This window comes from Camelus dromedarius, chromosome 7 (assembly GCF_036321535.1).
Source record: "Camelus dromedarius isolate mCamDro1 chromosome 7, mCamDro1.pat, whole genome shotgun sequence".
NCBI lineage: Eukaryota > Metazoa > Chordata > Mammalia > Artiodactyla > Camelidae > Camelus > Camelus dromedarius.
Genome location: NC_087442.1, coordinates 33,909,334 through 33,935,417, shown reverse-complemented (window position 1 = coordinate 33,935,417; position 26,084 = coordinate 33,909,334). Strand labels below are relative to the sequence as shown.

Below are 26,084 nucleotides of genomic sequence, written 5' to 3'. Positions count from 1 at the left end.
CTGCTCTCATGTATAAAAGTCTGCACATTTGCAATTATAGATTTAAAAACTTAATGCTTCTGTGCTTAAATATTTTGCCATTTTACTTTCTTATCCATCAACCTCTACTCAAATTTCATTCCTCCATTTAGTAAATACATTCTTATCAATTATTTTATATTATGGGCCCAGAGGCAGAGCACTAAACCCAGCCTCTTTTGGCTGGAAACAGATTTCTCACAAGAAAGAATATTTGAACTGGGTGTTTGAAGTTAACAGTGGGAGGCAGCCTTGCTAAAGAAAATTGTGTGCCTGACCATGTGTTATAGGAGGCCAGCACTCCAAGTGTCCTAGATGGAATCAGCAAAGTCACAGAGGACAGAAGAACCAGCATGGAGCTTGAAGAATGAGGAACATTTTACATGGCTGGAGTAAAACGTGACCAGTCAGGAGTATCCAGATCCAAGAGGCAGATTATAGAAGCACCTGAATGCTAAGGAGTGGGGAACAATTTTCTGTTTATGATGAGAACAAATTGGGGATTTTTGCAGAAGACGCACTAGAAGGAGTGAGACTGGAAGCAGGGGGTTGGGAGCAAGTGCAGCAACAGGGAAAGAGATGATGGAGGCCTGGCTGATAGAGACCATGGTTCAAGAGAATTTGAGAGTAAAATCAGCAGGCTTTAGTGAATCCAATGTATAAGACAGAAGGAGGATCAAAGATCCGGTACTCCTCCAGGTAAATGGCTACTGTTACTACAAAGGAAATAAAACAACAACAACAACAAAGGAAGAAAAGTCACTTTAGAGTCAAGCTTAAGAGGTCAGTTTCAGACATGGAGAGCATGAGCTGCCCGGGGCTCATTCAATGAAAATACAGACATTTATCAGGCAGTTTGAAGAGCACATCTAAATAGATATAGAGGGAGAATTTTATTTGCAGGAGCAGTGATAAAAGTTGGAGAGTAATGAATATATAAGTAGATGAGATTATACTATCTGAGAGAGCCTGTGAAGAGCAGTAGGCAAAAGAAGAAAACTAGGATAAATATTTAAGAGGTAGATAAGCCTACAATGACAGCAGACTGAACCTGCAGGCACACATGAGCACGACTGGGAAGCTTTGATGTGCAAACTGGGAGGGCACTGATGAGACTACCAGGAGACATTTTGGCAGCATGGCTAGAGTAGAAGCCAGAAAAATGCTAACTGGAAAAGAAAAAGTAGAATGTGATGATGAGGTAATACCAAAAGTTGATAGCTCTCTTGAGAAATTTATATGAGGAGGACAGAGCTAGAATGATAGAACAGGATTAAAGGTTAAAAGGAATGTTGTTATTATCTTAGGATGAGTACGAATTAAACATGTCAATGGATTTTGTGGCAATATGTCAATTGCAGGGTGGAATGGGGATAAAGGCTTCCAGAGACAAACTCCTGAGAACACAGAAGTAGATGAATTTGAAGGAAAAAGGGTAGGGACATGAGGAAAACGTCCCATCCTTTAAGACTACAAAAGAGAGGTACTGATGAGCGTGGATAAAGAGTCATTAGTAGTTCAGGAGGTTATGAAATATAGGGAATTCACACCTACAGTCCTGAGTTCAATCAAGTTAAAAGCAATGGCATGTTGCTAAAAATATCCAGAGATTGAGGGGGGATGATGAAGAGAATGGTCAAGTTTGGGATCATCTCTGAAGATAATGGATAACAAGCTGACTTAGGACAAATACAAGGAAGGAAGGGCATTGCTGAGGACCCAGCTAAAACACTGTGCTCGGCACTTACTGTGATTTCCTATGGGAATGCTTTACCTCATAGAGACAAGAGCAGGGAACAATCATGGCATAGTCCAGGGGTTCTGACTGGGCAAGTATGTGGAAGACTATAGCAAAAGAACTGGGGTGACTGAATGGTGAGTAGGTTAGATGATCAATCTTGGTTGGTAGGAAAGAGAGAGAGATGAGAAGGACCAGGAGAGAACTGGCCTCAGAACAACTGAGGTCTCTGCGGTGTCAAAAAGCAGATGTAGGAGGAACACAGTTCTAAAGTCACCAGAAAGACAGAGAAATACGGTAGAAACAGGACACTGAAGTTCAAGATTTCCAAGGTAGGCTAATTCCAGTTACCAACACCATCAGGGAGTATCCCCAGGAATAGGTTTTTGAAATGAAGTGAAATTGCAAGTTATTTTCATTTAAGGAGACTTAGTAATTTTGTGCTGGCTTTACACTGAGAAGTTGAAATCTCTCAAGATTTTAGCAGCAGTTTTCCATTTTCCAGATATCTAGACTGGACTTAGCACAGTGAGTGGTTCAAAACTCAAGTTTAAGAGTGAAACTGATGTGGATTCCAACCCTGGCTTAGCCATTCACGAGCCATGTTACTGTAGGGAGTGAAGTAACATGTTTCCTCTTTTCATGTAAAAGAAGGAAACAGTTTCTGCTTACAAGGTAAATCTAAGACGTTGAAGAAATGCTGTAATTAAAGTGCTTATTTAGCTCAGTGTCTGGTACCCAGCCCTCAGTAAATGCTACCTAATATTATTAAGTCCTTATCTAGTGTGCACCTCCCTTTTCCTGAGGAACTTCTCTTTGTCCCCTACCCTTTAATTTGGGTAGGGATGACAGAAGAGTGCTTTATCCAGGAATAAGCATATGACCCAAGTAGGGCTTCCTTCCACATTTTTTTCAAGTTGGAACTGAAAATCAACTCATCAACTCATTTCTAAAAATATTTCCAAGACCAAAGATTGGAGTATAACCCCCTGCCCAAACAGTCCTAGTAGAACACAGTAGGGTTATAAGATAGAGTGAAGAAAACTATAAACTTTAAAGCTGAAAATTCGGTAGTAGCATCAGTGAAGGAAATAACTACAAGAATCTACCATCTATTCTGCCATGCTTGCTAGTTGTAAGTAGTTTTAAAACACCTTCCCTACACTAAAAGGAATAATTCTGTGAACAACTACTGAAAGATTAGACAGAGAACTTTAGCTCTGGGCTAGTAGACATCAAGCAAAAGTGACAAAGTATTCACGAAAAGTCAAACGACCCTTTAATGTCTATGGTGCATTATAACTAGTGCCTAAATATTTTACTGACAAAAACGTTTGTTTTCTCTTGCTCAGAAATCATTGCCTAGATCCCTTGCTTAGATATAACTTGTTAATTTTCATTAGCCTACCTTACAAAAGAACTCATGTATAAGCAAGAAAATACTAACTGACTTTGCCTAAGAATATTACACAAAATATTATCTCATGCCATCTTGGTTCCTAATTTTTGCCTAAAACTCACCTGAACTTAACATGTCATTTGGTTCCTGGAGTTTAATTTTTACCTAAAATGTAAATGTCTCATAGTTATATGAACCCAACTGCATTAAATATGTACTAATCAAAAAAGATCAAAAGAAGTAGCCAAAAAAAAAAAAAAAAAGCCAAGTCAAAAGACACACTTTATTCTCCCATAAATAGCTCTCTCCTGAGTAACTTCATGTGTAACTGAAGTCACTGATCTGACAAAATTTACCCCCTTGAGGGGGTAGGATTTTTTTTTTTTTATTAACTAAACAATTGTCTGATTTTACTCAAACACTTGGAACAAACCCAGCACACAGGAGGGAGTAGTAAATTACTCCTTCAGTCACTCAGTGAGGTTTAATTAATCAAACCTTTTAATATGTAAAATGTACTCTTGCATATACAGAAAAAATAGGACACATTTCTTGCTTTCAAGTTGCTTATTATACACAAAGAAACAAACCATAAAATATAATACATATTGGAATGAGATAAATACAATAATAAAAAGTAAATTTAAAATGTGATAAAAAATAAGGAAATATATATTCTCATGGAGATGGGAGGATGTGTATTAAAAGATGGGATTTTTGAGCTGAAGCCCTGTAGAACTGATATGCTGAAGAAGAAATAAACTGCTAAGAGTCCAACAAGCAAGATATGTTCAGGAAACAGTAAGGCATTTGATGTAACTGAGGGGTGGGCTGTAAGTTCAGAATAGACATGACATCTGAACAGCAATATGGGAAACATATCAGAGTTAGTGTCACACAGCGGGTACAAGTGTCAGCCTTACAGTCAGATGGTCTTTGGTTGATTGGTGACTTGACCAATGAGCAACTTTGTGAATTTTTGCACACTCAGTTCTCAGTTATCTGATCTGTAAAATGAGGCTATTTGCTACATAGTATTCTATTAGGGAGAACTGAACAAGATCATGAAAAACCCTTAACAGACTACTTGGCACTAGACAAGCACTCGATAAATGTTGCCTACTGCTACTGTTGCTGCTGTTGCTATTTTAATTATTATATCAGGAAAAGAACTGAATATTAAGAAGGTTAGATAATTTACTAAACAAAACAGCTCCAGTTATAGAAGCAAAATTTTACCTCAAAAGACTTCCCATCTTAAAAAAAACATCGTTATTATTTCTAATTATAAAATACCTATTGACTACAGAAAGTTAAAGAGGCATAAAAAAGAAAATAAAAACCACCCATTATCATATGGAGAAAAGGGAACCTACCTACACTGTTGGTGAGTATGTAAATTGGTGCAGCCACTATGGAAAATAGTATGGAGGTTTCCTAAAAAACTAAAAATATTTTAGAGTTACTATACAATCAATCCATCAAGCCCACCCTGGGCATACATCCAGAAAAGACAAAAATTGTAAACAGAAAACATATATGCACTCCAATGTTCATAGCAGCACTTTTTATAATAGCCAAGACATAAAAGCAACCAAAATGTCCACCTATAGATGAATGGATAAAGAAGTTGTGGCATATTTATATACAATGGAATACTATTTGGCCATAAAAAGAACAAAATAATGCCATTTGCAGCTACATGAACAGACCTAGAAATTATCATACTAAGTGAAGTAAAGTCAGAGAAAGATGAATATCATATGATATCACTTACATGTGGAGTCTAAAAAAATGATACAAATGACTTTTTTTTACAAAATAGAAATAGAATCACAGACATAGAAAACAAACTGATGGTTACCAAAGGGGAAATGGGAGGGAGGAGTAAATTAGGAGTTTGGGATTAACAGAAACACACTACTATATATAAAATAAACAACAAGGACCTACTGTATAGCACATGGAACTATAATCAATACCTTATAATAGCTTATAATGGAAAAGAATCTGAAAAAATATATGTATATGTATAACTGAATCACTTTTCTGTACACCAGAAACTAACACAACATTGTTAATCAACTATACTTCAATTTAAAAAAGTGGTATCATACACAGGTCAGCACTTTATCAAAAAAATAGAAACAAAAACCACCCATTACCCCATCAAATATAACTACTGCCAATAGTTCAGTATATTTCTTTTTGATGTATTTCTTTTCAGTTATTTCTGTGAAATTTAAAACTACCTCAATTAACCTGCTATATATTTTTTAAAGATGTATTTTACTATCTCACTATTTTTTACATAGCTAGAGAAGAAGTAAAAGTTAATCTTCTGGAAGGGAAGAATGAAGAGATGAGCAGAGAGAAGCCAAGATGAGAGACAGTTTTAAACCCAAAGACAAGGAGAAGGAGAGGGAAGGAGAGAGGAGTCTAAGGAAGAAACAGAGAAAGAAAGATCTGTCTCCTTGATTTCTGGCATCTTTCTCATACTTGATTGTGAATTTCCTTAAGTGGTGAAATTACTTTTGTCCTTCAACTGAAGTAATATCCTCCATTAAAATCAAGACCTATAGTTAAATGAGGATCTCTTTTTTTCCCCCGATGTTACTTTCCAAAACTCCCTTGAAAAAGAAAACAAAAACTCTAACCCAGCTTGCTTTAGTTCAGCATTCTAACAAACAGCCAATGTTCCTTACCTTACATCCTATTTCTAACTTAAGAGCTTATGCCCTTTCAGAATCAGGAAGGAAACTAGGAAGGACAATGCCACAGATCTTCTCAACATCATATCAGCCCCTCGTCAACAGTGGTCATTCACACGTATTTAACATATCAACTCATCTTTCTAACCAGTACTGCATTTCTTCAGAGAATCATCTCTCTAATCGTGCCACCAATAAAAATCCTGTCATTAACACCGAACAACCATAACTATATAAAAAAAATCCACTGTCTAGTGCATAAATTTAATTCCTTTTTAAAAACAGTATTTTTATTTTTAGCATCCCTTGTTGCTGACTACATTGAATTGGTTGGCTCAGTCATCAATCAAGCCTGCATTTACTTTACAAATGAGTATTGAGTGCCTTGTGCAGTAAAAAGAGCCTTGGCTCTGTAGGCAGACCAAACTGAGTTCAAATTTTAGCCCCATTATTTAGTAGTTTTAGGACATTGGGCAAGTAATCTAACTTCTCTGAGCCAATGTTTTGACATTGTCAAATGGGGATAAAAATGTCTATCTTATTAAGATGTTATGAAGATTAAATAACTGAAAACTTACACAGTACTCATTAAACCTTTTTTCCATGTTTTCATGGGCTATGGATATTAAAGATGAATAAGAAATATAATCTTAAAAAAAAAAAAAACCTCCTGGGGGATGGGGTACAGCTCAGTGGTAGAGCAAATGCTTAGCATGCACAAGGACCTGGGTTCAATCTTCAGTATCTCCATTAAAAAAAAAGAAAGAAAGAAAGAAAGAATCTTATAACCTAAAATCTTATGAGCTAAAAAGAGAAATGGGTCAAATTACAGAAACAATTATGATACATAAAAAAGTGATGTGATGGGAAGGATAAAGAATGCTACAGTGGGTCAAATGAGAGCTCATATTTTGTTAGAGGGTCAGAGAAAATACCCTAGGGGAAGCAGCATTTGAACTGAATGAATTGATTTAGGACTAGGTAGACATGTGAGAGGCAGCGACTCAGAGTGGAAGGTAGAAAGGGCATTCCAAAAAAGGGGGAAGTTGGAAAAAATGATGATGACGATGCCAATGGCAATAATGGCAATAATGGTGATGTCAAACATTCAGTCAGGCTTACTACGGTCCAAGTACTTTTCTAAGCTTTTATTAACTACTAAATATTAACTACTTTAATCTTCAAACAAATCCTAGGGGGAAAGTGAGATGCAGAGATGTTAAATTCTTGCTCAGGGCCACAAATCTAGGAAGTGTGAAAGTAAGTATTCAAACACAGGCAGTCTGTAGCCAAAACCTACACAGATTACTTCTTTGACAAAAGCAAACATGGCCCAGGATTCCATGAAATAGCAATAAACCTTCACAAATCAGTAACAACTTCAACCATCAAATCAATAAATACATATTTATTTCACTTTCCTATATTTTCTTATTTGATGATGAAGGCAGAATCCTTTCAACATCATTTAAGGGCTGTAATTACTCATTTATGTTTAAAAATCATTTCAATACATTTTCATTAGAACTGAGTACTCATTCAGGAAACCCTGAAGATATTTATTACAAGGTAGCTGACATTCACATCCATGTAACACAATGTATTTGCAATGGATTCTAAAGAAAAAAAAACTTGAAAAAGAAAAAAAGGAACAAAAAAAAAAAAAAAAAAAAAAAAAGGAAGGAGGAAAAGAAGTAAAAGCAAAGATCTATCAATTATCCTGTTCGAGAGAGGATGACGTAGCGGAAAAATCCTGGAAGACCTGGAGGGCGGATCTAGTCTTGCTCTCTCTGAGCAACTGAGCGCACTTATCAAGTCCCTTGACCTTTTAGGACTCAGGGCATTGGAGTTTTAAGATTTTTATGTTTCTCATTTGATGACCATTCACAATTGTACTAATTCAAAAAGCCCCAAAATCCTCATCCTCTCACAATTTAATATCTTCATATGGCACTTCATTATATGGATGTGATAACTAAACAGGGTTTTAACATTTCTTTTTGGAGAGCTACCTTTCATTACCAGTAAATAATGGACCTGATGGAAAAGTGAAAAGACACCTGAAACATACACTGATTCTACTTGGCTGCTGATGCTCTTGTAGCAAAAAGGAAACTACAGTCAAAGAGCAAAACCCTCACTCTTTTCATCCAAAGCCAGAGTTATTTTCTCTCTCACACTGCAATCTCATTTCTAATGTTCCATGATATTAAATTTATAAAAATGAGTATGAAATCTTTTGAATTTATCCTGTGCCTACACCAAAAGGACAACTGCAAGAAAAGCCATCTCATCTCCCATATGCCAAAAAAAAGGTAATCACAGGAAGTTAAAACAACTTCCTAGGGTATAGCATAAGGTAATGCTTAAAATATTCCACTCTCACCAAATTAAAATTTAGATTTTTCTTTGATTTCTGAAAGAGACTGAAATTTAAAATAATACGTATGGTTGCTGGTTTCATTTATAAACCAAGAAAGCAGTTTCATCATGTGTCTGTTTGATTATCACCACTTACTTTCCTTATAGGAATACATTAAAACTGGTTTGACTACTGGATTTGTCAATTATACAGTCAATACCAATCAACCAAAATGAAATGCTTACGGAACCAATGGTATAAAGCTAAAATTCCTTTTTCAAATAATTATCACAATTTTAATATAATTGTTCCAAAGGTGGAAATAAAAATCCCTAAGTGGCAAAATTAATTGGAACATGCAAGAAATTAGAGCTGGAAACAGTAAAATTGGGGCAGGAATAATTAGGCTGATTATTAGTATTATCACAAGTAAATTATATGTAGGCGCAGTCCATCACAACATCACCAACATTGGACCATAAACCTCTAACATTTACAAAGTAAGCACTAGAGTGTCTAGTAAAGAGTAAAATCTTACAATAACATTCTGAAGTGGCTATTATTAGGTTAAGTGAGAAACTACTTTTGTTTTGAACATATTTTTATTCTAAAGGTTAGGAACCATTTGAGTAAGTTTTTATAGAGGAAAAAATTGAGCATTTGGGAACATTTTTAAGGAAAAACGCAGAGTAAAAATATTTAGTGGTTAGAGAAAAAGCTGATATTATGATTATCATAACTGCAAACTACTGGTCTATGTCATTTCAATAAATACTTAAGGAGCAATTAGATATGAAGCCTTTTTTTTCCCCTCCCCAAGTAAATCTAGTGACACGAAAACGTCATTTCTTTTTACTCCACTAGAGGGTAGTCTCTCAAAACAAGGGCTGGAGATGTGAATCGAACCGGCTTTTGACTTGCTGATAAATTTATCCTCATGTCCCATCCTTTTCAACAAGATGTTTCTCTCGTATACTAATTAAGGTTGTAAAACACACATTTTTTAAAATTGCTGTCCACTTACTCACAGGCGTCCTTACAGAAATTTACACTGCTATGCTTTTCTGTTTTTCTTTCCTAAATTTCTGATAATTCAGTAAATGTTTTACATATATAGTATATATAGTATATTTTTCTGGTAAATATAAATTCAGAGTTAATAGGTCTAAGAATAAAGAGAAATAATTTTCTCGAGAATTTACTTTTATTACAGCTGAAATGCTTCCCCAGAGTAGTAAAACATACATTCTGAACACATACAGACAAACACACAGAGATACCCACACAAACACCCTGGCACACATACCCATTCATTTGTGGCTGGCAAATTAATTTCATCACATAAATAGAAGTGAGTGAATGTAACTGGAAATATATATATTTAAAAAAATACCCCCTCATATGCCAATGTTATGAATTATAAGGAAGCAAACAGATGCTTTTTTTTTTTAATTGGTCAATCAGGTAAGAAATGTCATTGCTTTAAAAACACACCAAGAAAAATAAAAGTGTTATTGAACAGCAAACACTTATGCTAAATTAAGTAAGACCGACAGAAAACGAACGTTACTCAAAACAGTATCAAGCCATTCTTCTAAAAATAATACAGCCATGGGTGAGCTTCACAGAGAGGGAGTTGGAGGCTTTGCATTTTTTGCACCCTCAGGTGTATTTATTATTTGGGAAATCCTTATTAGTAATGTGCCCTGCTATTTTCAGAGAGAAAACACAGTTTCTATGAATGACTGAGAACCTAAAAATGGACAAACTTGTCAAAAATTTCTCCCCCTCAAAAAAAATAAAGGAAGGAAGGAAGGAAGGAAGGAAGGAAGGAAGGAAGGAAAGAAGGAAAGGATTGATACCTAGGAAAATATGCAAGCCTGTTTCATTTATTTGTATCCTAAGCAGCAGTGTCATAGAACAGACAGGTTGTTTCAGCCAACCAGACGGGAGCAGCTGCGAGTGCTACATCTTGGCAGTCCGAAGCGATTGGCTCCTCTCTGGGGAGTGGAGGGTGTTCAGTTATTAATGACCGCTGAGCAGGCAGCACCATGTCAGTGTGACAACTGATCGGGTGAACGATGCACCACTAACCACCATGGAAACAAGGAGAAATAAAGCCAGCTCGCAGGATCTCTCTTCACGGGATTGAGAGCGTCAGCCTGCCGACTGAGAAAGCAATAGTTCTGGGGGGGAAAAAGAAGGAATCCTAGCTGCAGCCTCTTGCCTTCGTTTATATTTTAGAATACAGAGATAAGATCGCTTGCATGTGTGCATATCTATAGTACACATTTGTGTATACTTTGGTACACACATGTATGCACCTATTTACACCCGGGCAAGAACACAACCATGTGATTATCACAACTAAGGAACTGAGGAACCCAGCACGCAGGGACACGGAAGGTGGTGTAGCACAGAAACAGCTTTTGCAGGGTAAGTTTGAAATATACATTTCTATTTAAATGTGCTCTATTTCTTGTTGAGGTGATGCTTGTTTCTTTTTACAGCTAAATTCTCCTTTGATGTGTTCTTGTCTGAATTCTGAGAGTATTTTTCTTTCCATTTTACTTTGGAGAGGAAATTCAAATGCAAAAGCCCTCTGGCTCTGTGTATGCCTAGCTGTGTTTGTGGGATTCTCCAACATGAATTTTACTAGCTTGAACGCCCATCAGAGGATGTGAGTAGGAGAGAAAAAGCAGTGCTGGGGGGAGGAGAGAAAGGAGGGAGACAGAAGAGAAGGGGACAGTGGGACAGAAGACCAGAGGAGAGGAGAGAGAGAGGGGGCGCGGGGATTTTCCTTTTTCTTCCCATTATTTGTAATGAAAAGCAGATCAGACATCATGCTGTGTTTTGAAACCAACCCCCCCAAACGGGGCATTTTTCTCCCTTTCACCTAGTGGTTGGAGATTAAGGCAAAAGCTGTTATATGTCAAGAGCTAAAACCACCAAGCAGAGTGGCAGAATAAGCATATCACAAACAGTTATTGAATTTCTGCCAGGCTACCTCTTACGGATTGGGGTAAATGACTTCCCTTTAATAACATCCCCTCGCTGGTCTGAAGGGACAGTGCAAATGTCTGATTGCTAATGCAGCTGGAACAGACACACTCTAGGTAAAAGGATCCCATGAACCAGAAGAGTTCTAATCTTCTCTGTAATTAACAGGATCACAGTAGGATGGCTTTAAAGTACATTTCCTATTTAAGAAGATTGTTTGTTCAATCCAACTGCTATATTCCCTTTGCTGTTACTGAGCTAGATGGCTTAATTCGCCTCTAATTTATTCATTTTTAACAATATGTCCTTGTTTCCATGCCTCTAATTTTCGTGAAAGCAGACTATGAGGATGAGTAGAACCGTCCTCATTTAGTGAAAAGTGGATCATGTGAAAAATTAAAAAAAGGAAGATGTAAGGATTCATAATACCTACCTAGAGAATAGTGTGCCCTGGCACTGTGAATACTGCTCATACCCTATGTTTCTCCTCTTTAGTTTCAGAAGCAATGCCTTTGAGATGGAATTGCTCTCAGTAAACTATGAGCATCCATGCAGTGATGATTCATGGAATACAGTGTGGGTTAATTTACACTTCCAGGCGTATAAGGGAAGCTAGCTACTTAGAATATGCTTTCAAACAGACAACATCAACTGAGGATGTTCAGGGAAACATTCACTACCCCCTTTACTGGGTCCTGTAAAAACATTCAAACAAACCTAGTATTTACATTTCATCTTCTGAAGCTCTCTCCCCCTTCCTCGAGTTCAACTAACCAAATAGTTAATGGAGACTGATTCTTTCGAACTGTATGTTATTTTTCCCCCTACAACTGTGATATCAGAGTTATGATTGCTTTCTACTTTATAATAGAAGCCAAAACCAAGAGACAATAACCAGCCACTTAGATCCTGCCACTTTCCCATAAATGTGTCAAAAAAATGAGTCACTTTACAATATGTAATGTAAGAAGTCAATTAATTCCAGTGACCTTTGGAAATGATGACAATAGAGCAGCTCTGACAATATGCCACTGGCTTCGATTTTCCCTCTGTAAAATAAACAAGTTTAAGAAGAGGTTTCCTGCTCAGAGTGAAAAATGAAAGGTGCTGAAGCATTAGCTAGAAATATTGGCAGGTTCGCTCGCTCTGCCTCAAATACCACACGCAATCTATAGAAAAAACAAAATGATTAATTACAAAGAGGAAAGGGTGTTGTATTTGCTTTTCTGCTATTCATCAGAAGTGCTGCTTTTGCAACAGAACAGATCTGGTATTTTGAGGTACCTCCTAAGTTCCTCACCAAGGGAGAAAGCTTGAAGCAGATACTAAACCTCCCAATTTCCAACTCCGGTATAATGTAGCATTGCAGTATTGATTTCAGGTTTTCTTAGACCTCTTCTGAGGAAACTTTGCGTACCAAACACACACATGCTTAAATCCTACCCAGCCTATTTTAAAATTGCAATCAATGACACCGAAGAACAGTGGATTCACTCTTTAACCTTGGTAAAGCTCACATACATATTTTGTGGATTACAGAGATCAATAACGTGCCCTCTTGAGTCTGAGAAATACAATCACTCCAGGCCCCCAGGGCTGTCACTAGGTGTGTGCCAAGGAGTTTGGTGATCTGATGAGCATCTGCCAGTGCCAGATGATGGACATATGAGCATGCCTGGATGACTTAACCACAGTCTCCCCCAATCATGTTGCTATACCATAAATAATAGCTTTCTGGCAAGATAAGCTTCAAAAGACCATCTTTTCAGAGTGCTGCTTGTCACAGGCAACACGCTGAGTTAGAATGCTGAAGAGTAGGTGGAATTTTTCCCTCGGTGGGTTGTTGCTGCTGCCGTTAATGGCTTAAAAACAGTGTTATCAGCTTTCTAGGCTAGCAATTTATGGACCTATGAAAAAGGTGATCAACTTATAATTCACTAATTGTATGTTATTATTTTTGTCCTTTTTTATACCTACTGCTTTTTAATTTTTTACCAAAATTTTTGGCCACAAAATGGGTTTGATGTTTCACTCCCAACCCTTACTCTGAATTTTTTCTGGTGCAAAATGCCAATGTAACATGACATTATACTCTTTATCACAAACTCATTAAGTTGATGAGAAAGGTTTGTAACTTGAGTCCAAAAAAATAACACTTACATAAGTTAAGAATTATTACTTAATTAGCAGCCCCTGCAGATGATCACAGATGAGTTATCTGTTGGGGAATCTGAAGATCATTTAAAAAGAAGCTAATAACACGCTAAAAAATTAGTCCCTGCTTCTAGACTCAGTAAGGATGCCCCCAAAGAATAATTTAAAATAATGTAGCTCCGGCCAATCTGGCCCACTGAAATGTTCTATGTAGACCTTGTTCTGAGGGTTTAACCACTTATGTATCACTCCTTGGTCCCATGAAACTAAATAAAGCAGGTAAACATGAGGCAGTACATCAGGACACCTTGTCAGTGCTGCCAAAGAGAAAGCTCTCTGACGTTGCCTATACGATGAGCGCTTTGGAAAGCTTCACTGTGTAGCAACTGAACACAGGTCCCGCGCAGAGCACAGTGAATGCCTCCCCGCCTCTTCTGAAGAAGTGATGTCTGGTCAGACACCTAGCAAGTAGAATATGACAGCAATCATTCCTTCAGCCGTGATGTAAAAGGGAATCAAAGTTAATGTAAAGAAAGTAAGTGGTGCCAGAGGATAGGAAAAGTAACAGGGAGAAATAAAGATGCCTTCTTTAACTTGATGGGAGGGGTAGAAGAAAATTTCAGTAGGTGCTGTTTGGACGTCATTAAGTCAGGCAGAGCAGAGATGTCAAAATGCGCATCTTAGATTTTATGAAGAAATGCAGTGCCCCCGGGCCATCTACTATTTTTGTGTAATTGTCATATTTGTATATAACTGCTTGCTGTTATGTTAATTTATCTTTAGGTTGTGATGAGGGAGGGCGATTTTTTTTAAAGGTGCCATTCATAAAATTACATTACACAACCTGGGCATAGGGGAATGAAAAAGGGGGAGATGTTTTCGTGTAACAGGACAATTTTAGGAATGAATGGGACCTTTGGTAAATGGTCTGATACGCTCGCTTTACAGGTCAAGAAACTGAGGCCCAAAGAGTTTAACACCTACCCCACATAACTCAGCTCTTTATTGGAAGCCTGATATAGAATCTCTTCGAGCGTGCCTTCCAGCAGTCCCTTAAAAGTCTGCCTGCTCACTCACTCAAAGACAATATTCTTAAAGAAAAGAAAAAAAGCTCATAGATATGTGCCAAAAAAAAAAAAAAACTTAAAGAGATGTTTATCTAGATAATCAAATACTCTAAAAGTAAAAGCAGAAAGTGAACAATAGAAGCAATAACAATTTGTTAAGTATCTACCAACCAAATATTTCAAACTCATAGTTGGGAGGATATAGTATACTATATTCTGTAATGAGTCTTAAAAATTTAGGATTGCCCTCTTTTTAAAAATCTAAATAATAATACTGCTATCCTTCACCTATAGAAATTCAGCTACTCAGCATCCACTGTAAGTTTTCTGAGGAATTCTGAAGAGACTCTCCAGTCCTTTTTCACTGGGTTTCTCTGTAACAGTTTAAGTCACTTAGATGTGTCCTCTTTCTATGCAGTGGCCATTCTCATGCTTTGGTTGTACACCTCACAGAGGATATTCTCAGAATAGCAATCCCTACTTTCCTCTCTCCATTCTGCCTTTTCCAAGTTCATTTCCAAAGTTAGAGAAACTTTGTAGACAATGACGTAGCTCCTTAATTTCACCACCCTTTTTTTTTTTCTTTTTTGGCAAATTTCTCTAAGATTAATTAACTGACTCAAAAATTTTGTAGAGGTAAAGAAGGTTACAAAAATGTAACATGGTAATTGTGACTGTCGAGAGCTATACTGTTTATAGAGTAAATGCCATTTGCTCCTCACAGCAACCTTGTGAGGTAGGAATGATGATGATGATCTCTATTTTAATTGAGATTGGAGAATGAGGTTCTGTGAGGTCAGAGACTGGCCGTGGTCAGGAAGCTAACATGTGGAGGAGCTGGGTATTCTGACTCACAAAATGGTACAGCACTGATCATAGAACCTGGCACTTTGTGAGCCCATTAGTAAATATCACTCCCCTTTGTCTTGCAATCCCATTCTAGAATAACCCTTTCAAGTTCTATGTCCTTGGCACCATACCACACTATATGTGTATAGATTTCTGCAAGTAAAAAAACCTCTACTTCTCAGTTTACATCACAGCTAATCATATGCTTGAGTTAAATAAGAAAAACACAACCTATTCTTGGAGAAAAAGATTACATGTCTTCTACCTACTCACCCATATGTTTGTCTGACAGCATTAGCACTTTGATAAACAGATAGTTAGCTAAGGTCTCAAAAACTGGATAAAATGGAGTGAGTAAATTATTTAGACACAGTTCAGGTTTTTGGAAAATTATGAACAAAGCCCTCAAAGTTATGTGAAGCACCACCAAAGGATAAAGTTCACTAGAAAAGCGACTTGACTGCCATTTCCTTGCTAGTTAGTCTTAGAGGAAAATGGCACATAATGACCTCAAAATGACAATAAATATATTCAGATTATTCTTAGGGCCCTTTCTAAGGGAGATTTAGTCTCTCAAAAGTAATATCATCCTTGGAATAAATGAAAATCCCTAAATCACATGTTCTAAATATTATCATGTCAAGCTTTACTTCCAGAAGGTGAAGCATTCCAGATTATCAGCTACTGTTTAGGAAAGAGTATAAACATTACCATTTTTTACCCCTTGTCTGCATTGAAGAGGCCCCGGGACTCCCCAGTAACCCACTGAAGCAACTAAAGGCTTAACATCAACAGGCAACATTTTCTATTTCTAGAGTCCTGAAACTCCTGGGATTTAACTCCCTGAGGAGTGAGAGAGGAAGTAGTGTTTCCCAACTTGTACAAAGCAGTGACTCCAGGAATGGGAGAGTGTATTCCCCTGGAACTGAGCCTACTAATGTGCTCTGGCCAAGCAGTGGGCTTCAGGAAGGCTCAGGCTCAGAACACACACCAATGACATGAGTGATACTGGATATTCTGACTACAGAAAATACTTAGAGAGGCCTCATTTGCACTGGGAGTGGAGAGGACTAAATGTGTTTTATTACAAACATTCTCTAAAATCAGGAAATTGAATTAATAAAATGACTATAAAGGAACAAGGGCAAATATTTTAGTAGATTCATTCCACTGGTAAAATTTGCTCCATAATATCTTACTATCTTATAGCACTGAAAAGTCAAGCCATTTAAATTACATTGTCACCAATTTAGTTTACTTTTGTTTAAAAAAATTAAAACTCAAAAAAAATGCTAAAAACAAACATAATTTTCAGACAGTCAATTCATACTGGCCTTTACGTCATTAGAATACTTTCCTCATTGCTATATTCATATGCCCAAGACATATTGGTCTTACAGTGGTTTGCCAACAATATCTCTGGGCTCCATGTTTAGTTCTATTTTCATCAAAAATCAGTCACTCAGAAACACCAAATACCTAATACATTCTACAAAGAGTGTATGAGACCACAGTGACCTTTACTGAAATTTCAATAGCTGCAGGAGGTTAATTTTAATACACCTCTAGATAGATCATATTTTGATTTCTACAAGGAGTCAGTAGCCTTACGCTGCATGTGCCTAAGGCATTGAGAACCCAACAACAGAGTAGATGAAAATGGGGCCTGAGTGTAGATGACAATGTTGTTTCACTGAAGAGAAAGTGCAGTACAATGAGATAAGAAATACAATGCTACCACCATATATGCAAAAAATTTGTTCTAAGCCTTTTAAAACTTGGAAGGTCTACTCCTGGTAATTCTTTAATGAAAAACTAGTAAAATGCTGTTACAAGATACGAGCTTAAACTGTTTTCATCCAACAAGTCAATTTTTTGTGTGAAGAGCTGAACTGATTCACTTACCAAACATACAATTTATATTTGTTCCTCTTACTGTAGGCTGTCACCCACGTATTTTTGCACAAACATGACAGCTGCTCTAAGAGTGTCACAGGTGATGTTCAGCTAACTTTTTAAAATCAGGTGGTTACCAAAGTAACTTTTCCTTAATCAGTGGCTTTATTTTTAATGAGCAAGCAAATTCCATGTAAATACCCAAGTCTCATTTTTCATTTACACTATAAATTGTGTCACATTCTGCTGCTGTTGGACAAAATGGTCAAAGAAATGAAGAATTACATGTCTTATGACATAAAGTACGGTTAGCAGGGGACTTACGAGCTCAAATCACACTATATTTCTCTGACAGTCCTTTCCTGGCTAAGGGAATGATCATAATATTATCAGATTTCATTTATTACATAAAGAATTTTCTGTGCCAAACATTGTGCTGAACACTGTACGTGTATTTTCTCACTTCATGAACATTTTCTCATTTAATCCTCATAATCACCATATGAAGCCAGTACTGATATTAATCCCATTTTACAATGAGAAAAATAAGGCTTCATGAAGAAAAGTAACTTTGCCTCACCTAATTAACTGATTAAAGGGATCTATGTCAGTCTGCATTCTTCTTATACTAGGATATTATTTTTTTTGGCATGATTCATTCTTTCATATTTTCTTCTTTTTTTGTTTCTGAGGAAAAAGTGATGGTTCACTTAGTTATACTGGAGTATCACTATCCATTTGATCACCTAAAATGATTCTTCCAGTTCACTTCACTGCCAGATCTTCTACCAGTGGCTTATAAGTATATAGTCTTCTTCCTTCACTATTTTTCCATCAAGTAGAATTCAACATCCCTCTTTACCTGAGGTCATGCAGTGCAATAACTGGCACAAAGGAAAAATGCAAAGCTTAGCTCATAGGTCTCAATTCTCATCATTTATAACAATTCTTCCTGGCTCCAGCTCCAATCTGGGGGTCCTTTCTTTCTTCATGTCTTATCCTTTAAACGAGGAAGGCAAAAACAGTCTGAATTCTATTTTACTGCTGGTATGTTCATCCATTGTCAATGAAATTCATCAATCCTTCTCAGTAGTAGTAAGTTTCTAGCTCTGTACAGTGAATTGGTGAAAGCTGTAATCCATTTTTTCAAAAGGAGCTTGCTGAGCCAAACCTAAAACTTCAGCAGAACTGTTCTATCCCAGCTGTTTGCAAAACTTCAGCGTTTCTCGCTGAGTAACTTCCTCCAAGAGCTACCAGGGGAGCCCTTCAATCTGACTGTCCTACATAGAAAAAGCTGAATGTGAAATTAAGGCCAAAATGTTCCTGACAATTCTTCCAATGATTAGGAATGGCGTTTACAGTGCTCATGTTCATAAGTATTTTCTTATCAGAATGAAGGGTTTTTTTGTTAAACAATTGTAAATAATTAGGCAACAGAAAATTGTAATTCAAGCTGGAGGTGACAGAAGGTGAAAGTATCTGTGCATGATGAATAAACTAACTCAACACAGGTCTGAAGTAAAGATAGATATGTAAAATTTAAATTCAACTTTTCCACTGATTTTTTTCGTGCTACTTCTTACATTCATACACAACAGTGAGGTAGCAAAAGAGAAAAACAGGGATTCTGGCCAATGGTTATTCAATATGGACCACACCCTGGACCCTGGTTAAGCTCTTCATACACTTCATCTCACCTAACTTCACACCTCCACGAGGAACAGAAGCTCAGAGTGGGGATGCATTTGTCTAACTTCCCATGTGTCCAGGTCCTAATTTGAATCCTGAGTGTGGACTCCAAATCCCATTCTATTGAAATCATGCTATTTGCATCTATATTAGAATAAGCATGACGTATGTATCCTTTGGGAAGCACTTTACTTTTTATGCCCAAGAATCCAACAACAGACTCTTCCCATAGTTTTAAGTTCCTCAGCAAAGACCAGAAAGCTTATATAATAATCAATCAAACCTTAGTTTCATTACATGGTGCAACCTGATCAGTATCTCATAAATAATGTAAGGAACACTCCATATACTATAATTCATCCAAACTAAAAGTATAATTCGTAGATTTTCTACTTTAACATTCTTATTCATTTATGTAATTTCAGAAGTGTGATGGAAAAAAATATATATATATATCATAGTTGAATTCCCAAAAGGACTTGTGAATCTCTAAGATTTTTACCATTTCTTAGGGAATGGAAATCAGAAATGAAATAAGGAAAGTTTCCCAGGCCATAAATATCCTGCAAATTGAACAGACAGAACAATCTTTCAACCCCTTCCTTCCCCATAAATGTAGCTCCCCAAGTTTGGGAAATATTTGAAACTTCTTTGTATGTTTTCTATGTTTTGTACACTTAGAAAAGATGGCAAACGTAAGTTCAAATCTGCCCCATGATTTTTTTTCCTCTCTAGAATAGTAACTCCTCCTTGACCACCATATTTTGCCTTTATTCCTTCCCATACCACATTGAAGGTAATGGTATATTGAGTTCTTAACTTCATTTAAGCATGAGGTCTTCCTTTTGACATAATCATGTTTAATTATAAATCAATGTGCTATTCTGTACTCTACTTGATAGAGATTTCTAGGAATCTTTGAAAGGGAAGATATTCTAAAATAATTTATCATTTAGTCACTCATTTAGATAAGCCATATCATGATTATTTTGTCAATGACTGTAGATACATCCATAGTCAACAAATAGAATCTTGAGATACCAGTAAGAATGATGTATAACATATATTTGCTGATGTATAATACAGCAAATAGAACCAAATCTATCTACCTACCTATCTATCTATAATCTTCTCATCTTAACAGGTGTTATTCTATCAAGATCTTTGAAGGCACCATATTCCAAAAGTACTGTGAAACACATTCATTGCCTGATGTTATATATGTGTTTTTATATTCTGATTCATTTTTAACATTAAAGCAAAGTTTATTAAGCTGTATCTATGATGATCAATAGCAAATTCATGGTGCTTATTTTTAACACAGAATCTCTGACAGAGACACCTAAGAATCCCTAGTGATTTTTTTGCACAAAGGTTCAGAACTAGTGGTTAAAGAGTCAAGTCTTTTCTTCATGTCCATTGTCTGCCATTTTTGTTTTAGGTTTAGAAAAAAATTGCTTATTGGTAATGAACAATTACTTGCTTAAATTAGGCAGACTGTGCATACAGTAGGTATACTGTGTTGTATTTTTCCCAAGAGAAAATTGGGAATGGGGTAGGGCTAAGTGATTTAAGGGTTTGTGAGGGATCTAATTGAGATATTTAAATAGATGATCTTAGTTAAAATGCTTGTGAGCCTGAGGTAACTAACAGTAGTCCCAAGTCTAGAGAGGTCCACCATCCAGAGTCATTTCTTAGTTCTCAGGTGATGACTGTAGGGTGGTAGATCACATATTCTTAGTATGAGTGTCTACCAGAAATGGACAAAAACCTTTTCCCCACATATTCATGTGAACTCCTATTTTCAAATGCTCTATCATATTCTATGTGGAATTCAACTGAGGGTTATACAGAAACTGCCACTGGCATCATTAACGGATGAATTCTACACTGCCTACTGATTTGCCTTCAAATACCACTGAATAATACAAGGAGTCAGACCCAGTATAACAGAACCATGAAAGTGAGAGAGATTTTGCAGATAGCAAGTCACTTGCTCCTAGTGACCTTACTACTTAAATACATAATTGGAACCACAAACCAGGTGATTCAATCCGTGCCTAGCGATTATTTCACAGCACACTGACTGTGATGACAGAGCTTCAAAAAGATTGACCACGTGTTCCTATCAAATCATTCCTTTTCTTAAGCATCATTATGACCCAAAGTTCCCAAACTCAACCTTGTAGAGAAATTCAGCAGTGCCTTCCCTGTGAAGGGCCGGTATGTGTACAAAGTCTAAGCTGCTAGAGCCTGGCAGAAGCCCAAGTCTCTACCATCCAGTCAGTCTTCAAGATGCCTCTTTAGATTGACATTTTCCTGACATTAATGTGTGGTGGCTGCTCTGTATCAAGCATGTTAATTACTTGGGACCTGGGTTTTGAATTTGTGGCCTGAAGTGATTTCAGGTGAAGACTTGTTTTATTTCATTTTAAATCAGTCAAATAAGAGAGAGAGAGAGAGAAATTATTAAATGGAAAACCACAAATTTAAAAAATGGCAACTATACAAAAAGCCAGTTTCATATTTATCCAAAATTGAAATAGAATGACACAATTCTTTGCACTATTCTACTGGAAATTTCTACTCCTCTTGGATATTCCATCCCCAATTTTAAGGACTCTGAGACCATCCTGCCCTCATCCTCTTTGCTGGGGGCCTAAGAAGCTTTATAACACATATAAAATAATCGCAAACTTTGAAATTATAATCTCATTTCAAACTTACTTCTTAACTTTTATAAAAATGCTGCTTTAAGTTTCCTCTCCAAAAAATGCACAGTATCGAACAATGAGTACCCAAGGCCCTGAGTTACTAAAATAAAATGTAAATTGCTGATGATGGCATGACCTTCTTTTAGAGCATAGAGTGTCCATTTATCAAAATGACTTTCGAGACAGTTTTTATTTTCTCTCATTTGAAAAATCCTTCAGTACTAATGAATGCCGTTTAAATTACTTTTTTAACCATCTCCAGAAGGTATGTTTCCTCTGAAATGTAACCACATCTCAAATGACAACTGTCCTATCCCATCATCTTAAAAGTCATACTAGAATTTTTCTAGGTTTATAGTTGACTTCTACAACTTATGGTACTTCTACAGCTCTGTCTATTTCAGTTCTAACTTCACACAAACATGGAGGCACACGTGCATACACTTTCACACACACAAATACTATTGACTTTTTTTGACATCTCCCAACTGTTCTTACCAGTTCACAAGTTTTTCAATTAAGTCTAGCCATACTTACTTGTACCTAGTTTCCCAGAATGCTTCTTCTTGTAAGACATGCCACAGAACTGAGATGACTAATATTGTGGTGCATTTTAAGAGTTCTTATAGAAATAATAATAAAAAAAAATCTGCAAAGCAAGTAAAATTCTACAACCTTTTAAGGAAATCAAATGCCATTCAAGTAACTCTGTGTTGCTCTGCCATTTCTCCAGTTCCAACAAATTCTAATAAATTTGACCATTATTCTGACTATCACTAATATGATAGTGATTAACATTTACTAATTACTTCGTATGTTCCCAGCACAGTTACAATTAAGAAAATTTTTTTAAACTAATGTGTCCTCTTAATTTAATTTTCATGACATTCCCCTGAAGTAGGTACTGTTCTCACTCACCTTGTAGTAGATGAGAAATCAATGACAGAGGAAGAGGAAGAAGTGGAGTCTATGTCTGATCCCTTAATCACTAGGCTGTCTGTCTGTAAAGAATATCCTTCTCAGAGTGCCAGAGAGCAGTAGAGTTAAGATAAAGTATTTGCATTGGCTGCTTAGGAGGTACTGGGGTTAAATGTGGAGCCAAATGGGAACAGTAAAAAGTGATATGCCTGTAATACAGGTTTGGAGGAAAGGCTACGATTTCATTTTCACTTTCAAAGCGTAATACCACTCCTATTTCTGGGTTGAGGCTTATATTCAGGTCACCATTCTGAAAGCCAAATTTGCTAGAAAAATATCTCTTGCTGTTGAAGAATTCCATCCTTCCTTCCTTCCTTCCTTCACGTATGCACATAGACACCTCCATTTCCCACAGCAAGAGCTAGTTTTGTGGAGTAGAAATGATGAAGCTCCAGGTAGAGAAGAGACAGTAGTCATACAATTGTCTTTGCCCACTTCCCCATAAATGTATAGTTCTGTAAGCCACAATTCAATATTATTCTAAAGAGGGAAACAATGTCTTATGTCATCTGCTGTAGATTTACCGAGTGCCACCCTGTGTTCTAGCAATGTTTTCACATCTGTTGCTAGGCCTCCAAGTCTACATATTTCATGTATCCTCATGCTGTCAGTTAGGTAACTAACAGCATCACTTTGATTGCTGCTCAGAGCAGTTTTAAAAAAAAAAAGGAGGAGATATACATGAAATTGCTGAGTATGGTTGCCAGCAATAGTTTAACACAGTGCTAAATCCTAGAAAATCCCATCATTAAATCCCCCTACCTAGTCTGTTCAGGCTTTAGCTTTTTGGAACAAATGCTAAAGAAAGATCCTTAAATGGACAGAAAAGGAGAGTTGTTATTAGAAATAGAAAAGGTGGAGGACTTGCCAGGGGGCAGCAGGGGAAGGGATTGTTAGTGTATCCTAATAAGCTATAAGGTGAATTTACTTATCAAATTAAAAACATGCACCCATATGCCCAGGTTCTCATCCCACTGGAAGTAGGGGCAAAATCTCTTTGGGATTGAGAGGACAGTGACTTCTGAAATACTGGAGAAGAAAGTAAAAGCAAGCAGAGGGAAGGGGAGAGGCTTACACAAAAGAGAAGAGGAAAAAAAAAAAAAAAGGAAGGAAGAGGCGCTGCAGGTACAACAGCTGATAGACTTAAGTTGGGCCCAAAATGTGGGTCCACTTGCCGCAATACAGAGACCAAAAACATGGCCATTTGGAAAAGCTCCAGGACAGAGCAATTTGATTTCCAGGAAAGGAATCAGGGAGACAAAAGTACACTCATCTCTGCAGACTGAAAATGTGTATTTCCAAATAAAATAATCACAAAGCCTATTAAAGTACCCTTGAAAACAATTTGATTTTTCTCCATGAGATAAACCAAGGAATCCATATGTCAACATGTGGAAAAATGACGAAATCGATGTCAAATCACCTTCATTTTGCAACAACACACTTCTAGGATTCTGACATCCAGTTGTATCTAGTTATATCAAGTATGAAATTCAGAAATGATGCAGCTAAAGAGAAGACTGCTAATTCCTGACAACACGTGGAAAGGAACAGATGAGAACAAGACAACACAAAAGTTTATAAATTGACCAAATGAGACTACGTATGTTCCCATCTTCTATGACAACGGAAGTTTATTGACTGATAGTTTACATCTGGTTTGTTCCTTTATTCTGCAAATCACAAAAATGGGTTGCTGTGGCAACTGCCACGTGCTATTTAGCTTGCTGGGAGGAATAAAAACAACAACAACCCTCCCTGTACCTTCTAAGTCACCAATAAAGCATTTATTTTTATTGTTCCTCCTGCCCCAAGAGAACAAATCTCCCGACAGTGGGTCTACTTTTTATAGTTTTAAAAATGGGCTTGCTTTCTGTTGTTTGCATTTTTTATTATGTATACTACCAATTTATGCAAATGAGGAAGAAAAAATCCATAGAAATATAAAAGAGATGGATACAGATTGCCTGAGTTACATGAATGGGACAGGGCCATTGTCTTTTACAGCATCCCACTTTTATCAACAGCTCTTTTACCCAATTTAACTCCACTGATGTATGTATCAAATCTACACGATGCTCCCAGGAATATAATGCAAGCTCAATGCTTAAAGCATCAGCAAGGGCAGGCTTATTTTTCTCGACCAAAAACAAAAGCAAAGTGCAAATAGGAGACTGTAAATTTTCTTGGAAGCATATTCTTAGTCTCACAGTAACACTAACAGTATGTTTACAAGGATGCTGTGGAGGACCCTGGAACACATCATGTTACCAATACCTGCACAGTGGAACAAGCAAATTAACACCTCCACTCTGAATGAAATGAAAATGGGAAGGAGAATACTCATCCTTCACCTACTTACTTCTCCACTGGGACCTAAAAGAATTGAGGCAAATATGTAGATTATTTAAGACCCTGAAAATGGAACAATAAAAACTCAAGTCATGGTTCTCCTTATTCAGCGGCAAGTTTCATAACCTTTTAAACTCTCCTAATATTGTTCTGACTGGGAAGGTCAGTTCTTTTTGAAAGAACTCAATTATCAGCCCTTAAAACGACAGAAGTCTCTTCTCTCTGGAAGCTCAGTGGTTTTGAGAAAGCTCTTTTAGAAATGGTCCACTTACGAAAGCAAGCAAATAAAGTAAATCTACCACGACCACTACTACTGCCATATGAAAACCCTCTCCAAGGTTGCTTATCATCCTAGGCCTGGGATAAGGGCTGACTCTTTTGAGGCAGGGACTCAGACAGGGCAAGGATGGGTGAGGTATGGCTGCTAAAAGATGCTACGGATTTATAATATAAGTAACGATAAGATAATGAGAACTAAAGTTTCTGTGTGAAAACACTATATAGCCAGGGTACACATCAAAATGTCCCTAACAGATCTTGGAGGCAGACGTTCCTAACTGTCTACAACAGTCTTCTGTTGTTCCATTTAATCATACTAAAGAAATGGAATGAACAGACAGACAGATTTATTTTTTCACTTTTCCTTCAGCAACAACAGAGAATAATCAATTTAAAAATAATTGGAGAAATTTGTGTTTTGTTCATAAGAGAAAAGGAAAGCATCCATTCAGCGGTACCCCACAGAATCATTGGCTTAATAGCGTTTCCAATATGTTATGCATTTATTCAATCTACTTCTTACTACATTAAAATGCAGAAACAAATACTCTGGATGTAAATCCTAGAAAACAATCAAAGTTTCTATTAAATCAGAGAGGAGACGGTTAAGCTGCAGTATGATTTGCAGAAGCTCATGAAGAGACAATACTTAGAGCTTCTCTCACAAGGAAGTGAAAAAGCAGAATTGTAGAGACCCAGATACCCTCTTCGTTCCCTTCTTTTTCTCTCCTTTTTTCCCTTCTCTCCTTTCCTTCCTTCCTTTCTTCCTGGACTCAGACTAGGGACAGTCTAAATAAAAAGTCTAATAATTCAAATTACGTAGGCATGTAAAATCGCCTGATGCTACAATACCAGCCCTACAGCAGACAGAAATTTCC

The 26,084-nt window shown here is 36.8% G+C and overlaps 2 protein-coding genes across 10 annotated transcripts in view; one reads left to right on the top strand and one right to left on the bottom strand.

Moving 5' to 3' along the window:
• The window catches only part of IMMP2L (inner mitochondrial membrane peptidase subunit 2), a 929,241-nt gene that overhangs the window by 506,642 nt on the left and 396,515 nt on the right, over positions 1-26,084 (bottom strand). The window lies entirely within an intron of this gene.
• Positions 10,052-26,084, top strand: part of LRRN3 (leucine rich repeat neuronal 3) — a 35,549-nt gene continuing 19,516 nt past the window's right edge. Inside the window, exon 1 of the mRNA XM_010975550.3 lies at positions 10,052-10,664. The gene's annotated coding sequence lies outside the window, so the exon portion shown is untranslated. The remainder of the gene's footprint in view (positions 10,665-26,084) is intronic.